The 13,344-nt window shown below is 29.8% G+C and overlaps 1 long non-coding RNA gene across 1 annotated transcript; it reads left to right on the plus strand.

The window, feature by feature from the left end:
- Window positions 1-8,544: 8,544 nt before the first annotated feature.
- On the plus strand, window positions 8,545-9,882 carry LOC140175859 (uncharacterized). The gene is made up of 2 exons (XR_011866685.1): window positions 8,545-9,392; window positions 9,533-9,882. It is a non-coding gene; the product is annotated as an uncharacterized lncRNA (long non-coding RNA).
- Window positions 9,883-13,344: the final 3,462 nt, after the last annotated feature.

Consider the following 13,344-nt stretch of genomic DNA (forward strand, 5'->3'; position numbering starts at 1 on the left):
CGAATTACGTGGGAAGTGGAACAAAGGGTAATTCGAACCAACTAGGTTCAAATTATAATGCATGGAGTTCAAACCAACTAGGTTCGAATTATTTGATTATGGAGTTCGAACCAACCTGGTTCGATTTACATAGAAGTGTCATTTGGCTGGTTCGTGAAGAAATTTTCAGTTTGACTGATTCACGTAATTATCTTGCTCCATTGGCTTATTTCTGTTTTTTGCCCTATATTAAACATACTTTATATATTATATATTATTGTAAAAGAATTTAAATACTTAAATATATATTTCAATACATATGAACATATTTAAAATTTTCAATATATATAATTGTATGTTAAATTTGAACATATGTACATTATAATGTATGTTGATAAAATACATTAAATTTATTTTATTTATATATTTTTATATATTATTTAAATATATATTTTATATATTTAAGAATAAGTTAAACATATTTACTATAATATGTTAATATATATTATTTACATATATTATTTATATGAATATAAAATATAAAATTTGATGTCATATATTGTTTAAATGTGTGGAATATATTTTATTTAATGTATTATTAAATTTATGTTGAATAAATGTTAAAGTGGGGTATGTTGTTTATTTCAAACAGAACCGAAAATATTATATGTAATATTATTTAAAGAGAAAATTATTATAAAGGACCATTAGCACATATTAATTATTCAAAAGGACCAATTAAACTAAAATTTTTATACAAGACCTAATAAAATTTATTTAAGAATAAGAAAATACAAAATTTATAAAATGACTCATAATATTCCTTAATATTATCATTCTTTTTCATTGTAATCAAGATTTCTTACCACCGTTATGTTTAGCGCCCCTAACCCGATTTCTACAAAACTTCTCTTTTTGATTATCAAAAGAGCTGCAACAAGGAGATCATGGCCAAGAGTCTGTGTTCACATATATAGTTATAATTGATTTTGGATGAACTAATTCCATCAATCTAAAATGTTATTAGTTGAGAAGTTAGTCTATGTATGTAGTTGTCGATGACAAATGAATTTTCTAAATGAAAAACTTATAGAATATTGCTAACCTTTTATTTATTTATTTATTTAATTTTAGAGAAATATTGTATATATGTTAGATCTAATTTATATAATATAATAGTTCTTTTGTTTTAGAAAAAATACAAACAGAAGATGGTTCGTGACATTATGTGTCTTGAAAATCACATTATTGAATACCTTGAACGTCCACTATATTTAATTATTTTTATGTTTGTTTATCTGTTATTATTGTTGTTGTTGTTGTTGTTATTATCAGATAGGGTGATGACGCAATTCGGTCTGGCACAAGAAGTTCCTGGAAAAGCTACTCGTCTTGCAGAATCGCACAACGTGGTTCTGACTGGACCAAAGAACAAAGATTGGAGAACTGAGTATTCTGTATACATTATGAGATGGATAAACCATTTTAGTTCCGTTCTGGTTGGTGATCCTGCACTGCACTATCAAGCATCTGATCGGTATATGCAATGGTATACAGAAGCATATGGGGCGCACCTACGATTGAATTGGTTATGTTCCACAGCGACAGCCACAACCATAACTATAACCACAGCCCATCATACAACCATACCAACTGCCAACTTCCTTTCCATACCAGTACCCATACACATAGCCAAACCCTGAGCTTAGACCCTCATTCTTCAGTCAGTTGTTCTCCGACTCATACTCACTACACATGTCACCCAACCAGGCATATTATCAACCTACTATGTCACAGCATATAGATACAGCTACGCAATCATCAAATCGCCAGCTATATCAGTGGGTGGATGAAATAGAGACATCTCAATGGGTAAATGAATTATTCTTTGACCCTCACGTACAAGTGTATCAATCCCAAACTCAACCTCCTGTAGTTAACGAGCATGCACCACAGCATAGTCAGTAATCACCTCAAATTGCTCCGGGTCGATCATCTGTGGATTCGAGACTAAGATGTCGCAGTCCCTCTCCATGTTTGGGGTCTAGAAGGTATGTTGACTCGATCCAGAGAGTCGCTAGAGGGATTGGTTGTAGTAATACTATTGATTTTTCCCAAGTGCAAGCACCAACAACTTCGGCTGATTGTGATGGTGAGGACGACAGCGACGATGATAGTGATGGTAATAGTGTATTTAATATTACTGTATTTAATATTGTTAATGAATCGTAATACTTGATTAGTGTATTTATTATTGTGGTTATTTATGCCATGTAGCTGCGGTGGAAGATATAGATGGGGCGAAAGGTGCGAGAAGTGTCCATACTTCCGATGTACATAGCAAGGGGTATAACTTGAGAATTGACCCAACATGTAGGAGCGCAATTAGATATACCTCTTCCACAATAAAAAAAAAGCAGTAAAAAATGTACTAAATTTGTGAAAAAGACATTTAGCAAGTAATTTTTATATTTGTTGTTCACTTATTGTTATAAGACAACTATTGTGGTAAGACTGCTATTGTAGCTTTTATAAATTCATATCAAAATGTAGTATTGATCTAGTTCATAATGTATTATTTAATTTAATTCATAACATAGTACATAATCCAATACAACGGGTAAATAAAAGCCGAAAACCCTAAGAATTATAAGCAGAGCCACTAGAACTTACCCTACACGATGGCGGCATCTACTTCGATTGTGACCCTAGCCTCTACAAAGCCTACAACGCCTAGGACTATGCATATCACGCATATCCATTTCATTCAATAAGCGGGTTATTTTGAGACGCCCTTTGGATACTCGCTTTAAGTGCAGATTAAGTATGTGCCTTGGTCTTTGATACACAGTCCATGTTGCTGGGTTCGCTAATGGCTTAAGCCTTGCTCTATACACCTTTTTTATCTCCTCCATCCTATATATGTCATGAACATATTGATGTCAATCAAGTCGTTGGTTTGCACAACACGCAAAGACATGATGACAAGGAATTCGATATGTCTGAAACTCACTACAATCACAATATCGTTGACGGAGATTCACCGTATACTCTATAACGCTAGGCATCTCACACACCTCAAAGACCTCGTTCTGCCTATCAAACAAGTTAACTTGGATGTTTCCCACTGCCTACTGATTTAATTGAAGTTTGTTGATTGCATATTCAGAGAATACATATACTGCATTCTTTCGAGCCTCAACCTTAGCCATCTTCCTAGTGAATAACTTATTTTGTCTGTAAAAAATCGCCTTGATAAGTGATGTGATAGGAAGATTACGCGCCCCCTTTAATATCCCATTGATGCACTCTACTAGGTTTGTGGTCATATGACTCCAGCGATATCCATTATCGAACACCAAAGCATATTACTGTCATGGGATCCGATTGAGCCACTAAGCATAAGCCTCACCACGCTCGCGTAATCTTGCATACTGCACGTTAAATTCACGTACAGTCCTACAATAACCTGTAAAGAAAACAAGAAAACAAAAATAATAAGTATCACCACATACACTAACATCAGTATTTCACTATAATTTACGTACCTATATTTACAATCAACTTCTGTAAATATGGTGCCTTGAAATTCCTTATGAAGTTGGATGCTATGTGCCTAACACAAAACATGCGGAGAGCTCTCGAAGGCTCCCATGATCTGTTACTGCATGCTATTGTTGAGGTAATAAAGTCGTGTCGATCAGAGATAAGCCCAATACCATCCCGAGTCACCACATGTGTGCGCAAATGAGTAAGAAAGAAGTGTCATGCATCAGAAGTCTCACCCTCAACAACGGCAAATGCAAGAGGCACAATATTGCCATTGCCATCATGAGAAACTGCAACTAAGAGAGCTCCTTTGTATTTGCCATACAAATATGTGCCATCTATTTGGACGATTGGTTTGCAGTTCCTAAATGCTCTAATGCAAGGGTAAAAGCTCCAAAACACATGTTAGTATCCTAATATCCTGGACCACCTCATCCTCTTGGTAAGCTAGCGCAGTTTCGATCTCGACTGCTACTGAAGGATCTTTTTGTACCATTTCTTCAAATCATAACGGCAAAGCTTCATAAGAAGCTTCCCAACCACAAAAAATATTTGTAATTGTATTTTGCTTAGCCAACCATGCTTTGCGGTAACTTATCGTATAATTGAATTTCGATTGCACTTTAGCATTTACAAATTTCACCTTTAAAGATGGATCAACTTCAACCAATGACTTTATTGCCTCTACAATCATGTCTGAGTTTAGCTTGGCATGATCTTGAGAAATTGTTGTCCTGGTGTATATGTGACTACCATTGTATCGCCTTATAACCCAACAAAACTTTTTCTTAATAATACTAGCCCTGATAAGTCAATCACAATTTTGTTCCATATTGTACACACTTAACATAAAAAATTGTAGTTGGCTCAGATTCAGACACTCGATAATCTACACTCCGACAAATGGTATAATCTTTAATTGCTGCAATCACAGTTTCTCTAGAACTAAACTCTATGTTAATGACAAATTCACCATCTGTAACAACAACAGGGTCTACACTAATAATAAAAAAAATAATTCTTACTATTACTAATAATAATAATAATAATAATAATAATAATAATAATAATAATAATAAATTAATAATCATAATAATAATAACAACAAATAATAACATTATATGCGTATTATAATAAAGGCTAATAATTATTATAATACTAATAACAATAAAAAAAGAAGACTACTTACTTGCATTGATAAACTTAAGAAATTTTGGTGTATTTATAGCGTTTAAATCCAAAACGTGTATAAAAGAAGGCTTTTTAGATGGATGTTGGCTCGTTAGTGTGTTTGTCACATCTCCAACGTCAAACTCAACTATGATATCATCTTCGTTGACATTTTCAACTGGACCAACAATATGATAAGTGCCTTCGAATTCCTCTTCATTTTCAGCGTTATAAACCGTCCAATCGATGTTAGGTTCGGTAAATCAACCTCAATTAATTTTTCGAACTCAACATATAACTCGATAACTGACACTTATGTCCGTATTTGCTGGTAAATCAAAAGCATCTCTTGCATACTTGTATCGTCAATCACATACATTATTTAAAATTGAACAAAACCACTAAATATTAACACAGTCTGTTTATAAAGAATATTTGTGATTCTCTTTAATATTTGATTATTAACACACTGATAAAATATACTTTTAAATTTTTCATATGTTATTCCAAAAGAAATAACATCATATAGATTTTCATATACAAAACTCACACCTTCAGATGTTTGTGAAAAGATTTGACTATTATATAATATATTTTTAAACTAATACTTCTCTCCACTTTTATTCTCTTATTCTCTCAACAAAATAGAACACACTTACACTCAACAAATTCGTTCTTCCTTTTATAATACTCGAAGTATATTTTTTTAATCTGAAAAATATAGTACGTCCCCTATGTAATGTCAATCTACCTCCTACATCGTGACAATACATTATTCTTGTATTTTCAATACAGTCCCTTATATTATGTATTTAATATTAAACTAATATAATATATCCTTTGTATTGTATTTTTTTATTTTTTTTTAAAATTCAGCTAAAACAATTAGTTTTCTACGGATTGTTAGTATCCAAAAATATGTAAAATACCATCACATTTAATAATGAAGCATTACACCAAATCCTAACCAATATCCAAAAAAATGAGTCGAATAAAGAGTTGCAGTTATTGAAATATGTGCAAAATCGAATAATTATAAATAAGTAAAAGATGGAAAGTTTTTTAAAATTAAAGGATAACTGAACATTTTTTTAAGCGCTAAACCGCAGTAAAAAATAAAAAGACTTAGGGCATAGATCAATAACTCAATTTTTCACTCATAAAAAAGATGGAGATTCAAGTTAGGGCACACTTTCGTACTAGGTCTAATTCCATGAATCCATAGATGACGGTGAAGTGAGGATTCAAAGATTCGTAAAAAGAATCTTGGGACATTAATATTAATAACTAGGATCATGGTTAAACATTGTAATTATGTAATTTTATAATGCACAATAAATAGTTTGTAAAAGCAATAAACGTTATGACTTAGCCATATAAAAAGGAGCTAAAGAAAATAAAAGAGATATATTTTTCTTTTTCAATAATATGCTTATTCAAGCCTGAAAATTTATTTAAGCATTAGAGTATTTTTGTATGTGTATAAATTTCCTTTAAAGATGAGATCACGAGGTACTATACATAAAAAAATATTTAGAGTAATTATTTAAATCAGTCTTCAGGAATTTTAAGTTGGACATTTTAGTTTTTTTAAAAAAAAAATTAATACACAGATTAATTCGCAAAATTTTACTCTGACAGACAAATCAGTCTCCAGTTCATTTTTCGGCAAAGAAATTACCCAGATCAGTCTCTAAAGATTTTAAAAATAGATATTTTAGTCCAAAAAAATTAATATACAAATCAATCCCCAACGTTTTTCTCTATTGAACATAACAGTCATCCGTCTAAAAATAAAATAAAATAATTATTATTATTATTATTATTATTATTATTATTATATTGTATTATATTTTTTTCATTTTTTAAACAAAAATAATTATAAATTTATTCATTAGATTCTTATTATCTTAAATATATATATATATATATATATATATATATATATATATATATATATATATATATAGTCACTCAATAATAATAATAATAATAATAATAATAATAATAATAATAATAATAAAATTATTAGAGATTATTTTACAAAAAATTTAAAATTAAAATCATTTGATACTTTTGTATTAAAAAATATATACTAAAAGAAAATATTTTAATTTAAATTTATATTAAATACATATTTTTTTAATACAAACATATTTTTTAAAATAGTATATATTTTGATTATATTAAATACAAAAATATCAAATAGTTTTAACCTTAATTTTTTTGTAAAATAATCTCTAATTATTTTATAGGTTATTATTATTATTATTATTATTATTATTATTATTATTATTAATAAGTGACTATATATATAAATACATATATAAGAATCTAATGAATAAATTTATTATTATTTTTATCTAGAAAATACAAAAAGTTATGGTACAATAAAATGTTATTATGTAATAATAATAATAATAATAATAATAATAATAATAATAATAATAATAATAAAATTATTAGAGATTATTTTACACGAAATTTAAGATTAAAACCATTTGATATTTTTGTATTTAATATAATCAAATGATGTATTATTTTTTGTTTGTATTAAAAAAAATATGTATTTAATATAAATTCAAATTAAAATATTTTCTTTAAATACATATTTTTTAATACAAACATATATTTTTTTTTACATAGGACATCTTTTAATTATATTAAAAACAAAAATATCAAATGGTTTTAATTTTAAATTTTTTGTAAAATAATCTTTAATAATTTTATTATTATTATTATTATTATTATTATTATTATTATTATTATTATTATTATTATTATTGAGTGACTATATATATATATATATATAAGAATTTAATGAATAAATTTATTATTATTTTTGTCTAAAAAATACAAAAATTATATTACACTATTATTTTGTAATTAATAATAATAATAATAATTATTTTATTTTATTTTATTTTGGACAGAGAACTATTATGTCTAATAAAGAGAAACGTTGGGAATTGATTTGTAAATTAGTTTTTTTTTTGAACTAAAATGTTCGTTTTTAAAATTTTTGGAGACTGGCCGAAAAATGAACTAAGGACTGATTTATCAGCTGGAGTAAAATCTTGGAAATTAATCTGTGTATTAATTTTTTTTAGAACTAGAATGTCCAATTCTAACATTCTTGGAAGATTTGGGTAATTACTCAAAATATTAAGAATAAATACATGATTATATGATGTGATATATTTGATTGAAGTTATCACGTTCTAATAATCATTGTTTTATGTAGAGACTCTTGTTAGTTGTAACATTGACATGGAAGTAGCTACTTATCTATATTTTGCGAGAGAGAGAGAGAGAGTAAAAGCAACGAAAGAAAGGAAACGGCGTGAAGTAGAGGTAGGGCGTAAGGCAGCAGAGTAGACAAGCAGAGAATGAAAAGAAGAGTATGTCTCTGAGGCTGCAATTTGGAAGAATTAATGAATGAATGAATGGTGCAGCCCACGCAACAGCATAATCTCAATTCAAATCACAAGCTCTTGTTCCCATTCTTCTTCATTACTTACCCCCCTACCCCATATACATGGTATCTTGTTTTGACCTATGCTTCTCCACTTTATTCAAATCATCACTCATCCCATTCTCATTCTCATTCAATGCATCACAATACTCATTTACTACTAATACTGTATTAAAATTAGACATTAGTACTTTGCTCCTTCCGATTAATTGCTTCCATTATTATTAAATAAATAAATTAATTGTACAAAAATATAAGCCAGTAATTTACTATAGGCCCATGGGCAACAAAAGCCCAAATAGTAGAGCGGATTTTCTGCTGCAGCAATCAGATTTTTTAGCTTAAGAGTTAACATCACATTTGGGACTACAGGACGGACAACTATTTTTGCTTAACATCACATGATTTCTCTTAGGGCCAGGGGGTGCTTTGATTTTATACTGTTATTTGGAGATACTCTGTTTATGCATAAGTAGTAACTTTATTTGCTTGGTGAACTAAATAATTGAATTACCTTTGCTTTCAATTTTTAAGAGTTTAAGACTTTAACCAAAGGAGACTCCAACAAATTCTTCTCTAATATTATATTATATTCATTATAATAATTTTGGATTTTATCATAAATTTCTCCAGATAGCAAAGATTGTTGTGTTGCACTGTTGCGTATGTAACCATCTCTTCTAATATGATATACTATACAATTAATTGTAAAAAAAAAAAAAAAAACCAACAAAATATATTATTTGAGGATTTTGGATCATAGTGTCTGTGTGCACCTGCAGGGGTTCTAACTTTCAAGTTAGTAATTTAGTATAGTCTTGAGACTCTTGTCCCTCTCTTTTGGTTCTCTTTAATAAACAAAGCTTTTCAATTGAGAAACCTCCAAGATTGGCCAACCTAGCTCTTGGTTTAAGAGCTTTCTGCTTGGGAATCCGGGGACAGGTCAAGCATCAACCTCAACACTCTCTAATTCAAAACTATATATAATATACTTCACATAATTAACATTAATACATAACATTATATATATAGTCCGTGCTCTACTCTTTGATATAAAGTTCATATTGGTTCTTTACTGATGAGGCCCTCCAAATCATCTTTGTTTCTCTTTCTGATTTTGATCATCATGAATGGGATGATCTGTGTTGTTCAAGGTGAAGAAGCAGTTAACAGTGAAGTTGTTGTTGTTGGTAGTGGTTCTGGAGGTTCTGCAACTATTGTGAGTTTAAACCTTCTCTGTTTATTTATCTGTTGAAACTTCTTTGGAGTGTTTTTGACTTGTGAATATTGGATTTGGATTGGTTCAGATTCAAAGTTTTCATGGTTGACTGAATTATAAATTGTTACATTATGATGCAGAGAAGAGGTGGTTGTGATCTTGAGTGCAAGGAAGGAAATGATGATGGGTCTCAAGATGCTATTTTGGAGAATGAAGACTATGTCTACACCAACTCTTTACCTTAAAAAGTTGGATAATAAATACACTTTGGTTCATTGACTGTGTTGTCCTTGTGTTCTACTGTGTACTCTTGCAGCTTTTTTCTGAATCTCAGCATTTTCGTAATTGTAAAGGATAATAAATAAGTTTATTTAGCTTATATATGCAGCACTGCAAAATGTCTTTCAAATTAAGTGAAGTTTATCACTTCTCTCAAAATGCAAATTGCAGTTAGCTAAGAATTTGTGTATACATATTCTGTTTTCTTGGACAACATTTTTACTCAATGCATAAATTTGTAACTCACGTTAGTATAACATGGTATCCAAACCAAATTTTTCCTCTTTAAACAAGATTATTGATCAAGAGAAGTGCCCAAGCTCAGTGGAAATCCAGTATGGAGCACTATTCTGTATAGAGTAGTGTTAGGAGGCAATTAGTCATCCTTAATATTTTTAATAGTGTAAGATTATATTTAATGGTATAAGATTGCTTACTTTTCTTTTGCTAGTTAAGTGCTGACCAGATTTTAATAAAACTGCTTTCTCTCTCGGATTAAGTCCAATTTCAAGAGTAAATGACATAAAGAAGCCTAGGAATCGCTATGAACATGAGTTTGTGAAGACACAAGAAAGGAAGAAGGGATTAAGGATCCACTGAACCTTGGATTCTTCATACCTCAGTCCCTCAAATTAAGACCAAAGGATACACGTGGAAATAATTCTGAGCCAGTAAGCATTACTTGAAATATTCAAGAGTATGCACAACGGTGAAATGAATGAAATGATAACATATATTAAGGTGTAAAGCTGTTATTCCGGTAAAAGAGGGAGAAAACACTATCGAAAATGATAAATCTGGTTATCATAAAACATATTGTACACAAATTAAGTATCGGAATGTCTTCGTAATTTCCCATTCTAACGTAGTTTAACGAGTTGGCGAATTTCTATTTTACTAACTTCAGGAGTTCAATAATTGTCCACAAAAAAAAAAAAAAAAGAGTTGCATTATATTACATTATCGTTACCTTGGAATTAATGAACTTGTCCCTTTGGCTTTGACTGTTGTATTATATTGCATGTCTTCTCGGAAGTACTAGTACTATATAAAAAATTTAAATTAAATAAGAAAGTTATCATAATCAGTCGCCGACATACTTCTGGAAATTGATATTCATCCAATTTATACAACTATATTCAGCTTGCAAAATCACTGACTTCAGAGACCATCATTGTGGATTATATATACAAAATAGTAGGCCACAGGCCACCCCTATTAAAACTCCAAATTGAAGTGACCAAAGTCAAAATAGTTAAACTACTACATTGAAGATTCTTTATTCCTAGAGAGTAGAGACATAGCTGGGTAAACAGAACATGCCCATGTGGTATACCTCTATAAACTGCCCTTCTTTTTGAACATTGCCAGCCACCTACCGTTTGGTGAATCTGGATTTCCTCAACGTATAATTATCACTTTCTATCCTTATTCTTGGCTTATTAGGTTCCCATACCATATATGCCAATAATATTTAATATGCATTATTCTGTATGTCTATTTTCAAATATATTGACATAATAATATACTAAATTTTTAAAGAAGAAATCGTTTTTAGCATTGATGAAGAGGGACCAAGAAGGCAGAAGTAGCAAACAGAAAAAATTAAGAAGGATGGAGACAGAGATATTGGAGGCGGTGAAACTATGAATTCAATAGTCTTTGTCTGTCCATAATGATGAAGCAGCAGTTAGGTGTTCTTTTCACTTTTCACTTTCAGCACATGAAACTTGTACGTTTACACGCACACACAAAAACCTTTCGTTTAAATTAATCTGCAATTTCGTTTTGGTGAATTCTTATCTATGGTACATCAGTTTTCAGGCAAAGCTTCTTCCTCCAAGGTAGTTTTGTTGGAAGCTGCACCATGATTTATGTTACAATATCAAACCCCATATTGTTATGACTAAGGAATTAGTATCACTACTACCATGTTAAATAACAGCTGTGGCTAGCCAATTGGCTAGCATCTTAACAAATCAACTATTAGTCTATTTCAGAAAGTTTTTCTTCAACTTGCAAATTTTTAACTATGAATACTTTAGTAACATTTGCATTTAATGGGTAATGCAGTCATCATTGTGTCATATATTTCCACTACTAAGATATGCTGGGATTATGACCATCCGTGGGGACACCCATTTGAATCATTGATTGATGGACCAAACATCAGTGCATGAATGAGGATCATTTAGTGAGTATTTGAGAGTCAAGAATAATGGTATAGCATGGTAGAGTTTTCATGTGGCATATGTGGGACACAATTCAACAAATTGGAAACAATTGCCGCCTTATTTGAATGATGAGCGAAAATTAAAACTCAAACGTACTGCTGAGTGTATTGGATCGTTCAAATAATATTACGGTATATAAGAATTGACGGATTAAGGGCAACAACGTCTAATTAAATATCTAATTAGATCGATCAAATTGTGAATCTTGAATAAAAGAAGAAATAAAAGAAGAGACTTGAGAAAATACTTAAAGTTGGAAAAAAAATCAATAGATAAAAATGTAGAAGGTTTTGGAGATATTTGATTTTTAAAAGAACAATACTTATGTTTTTTTATTTAATTTATGCAAAAAATCTTTTTACAGCAAATCAGTTATAATTAAACCTTAATCCGTTGGCGATTTAATTTTTCTAAACTCAATTAATCGCCAATTCCTTGGTCAACTAATCAAGAGACGACGTGAAGAAGGGTTTCAATTTTAAGCTACAGAATCTTCAAGAACTATCACTAGTCGAATTATATGTCACTTATTTAAACTAGCTCTAGATAAGTGAAGATTGTGAGATGAGTTTTAAGCTAATTTTGAAATTAATTTTCTCAAATATAAAATCAGAATCTAAGACAAAATTAGAATATTTTTCAATAGTTCTAACCTTTAGTGATAAAGAACAAAACTTAATCTTAAAAAAATAAAGAAACATGAATTAAAATAAAAAAATACTTATATTATTGAAAAAAGATCCTCTAAAGTGACAATGTTAGGAAAGTAGTAAAGTGATACTTTAATCATTTTGAATTTGTAGCATTTATTATCTGTGAGCTCCACTATCTTAATTTAATGGTGATTAATGAAATACATTTTTCTCTAAAGTGACAATACAACTTTAGAAGATTCGGATCCTATATTATTAGTCCTAAAATCAAATGGAGCTTTTAACTTTTAACAGAGGAGATGTTTAGTGACTCATTATAAAAAAAGAAACTAATCTTAATGATGAGAGAGACGTGCGATCTAATGGATTGGAATTCAAAGATTCTCTTCTAGATTTTTTTCTCTTGTGAATCTTATTCACTTATTTATATCTTAAGTTCTATATAAAATTCAAATTCAAAAACTAACTATAATCTTATCTTTAGAAAAAATAAGATAATTATATACTTAAATTCAAATCAAATCTTAACAATAATTCAAATATAATTTAAAAACAAATTTTAACAACCAAATATTTATTTTTTTAGAATGAGTAAATGATAACTAATCTCTTGAATCTTCAGATGAGATTAAGACTTTTCATCAATTGTATAATTGAATTTGAGCCTTAAGTGTTGCATCCTGAAAGTTGAAAAGTATTGAACGTCCGGTTTGGAGTGAAAAAATTTGGGCGTGGGCCTACTTGCACCAAGGGATGCTGGGCTTGTGTGGTTGGATGCCGGGCTTG

This window comes from Arachis hypogaea, chromosome 10 (genome assembly GCF_003086295.3).
Source record: "Arachis hypogaea cultivar Tifrunner chromosome 10, arahy.Tifrunner.gnm2.J5K5, whole genome shotgun sequence".
NCBI lineage: Eukaryota > Viridiplantae > Streptophyta > Magnoliopsida > Fabales > Fabaceae > Arachis > Arachis hypogaea.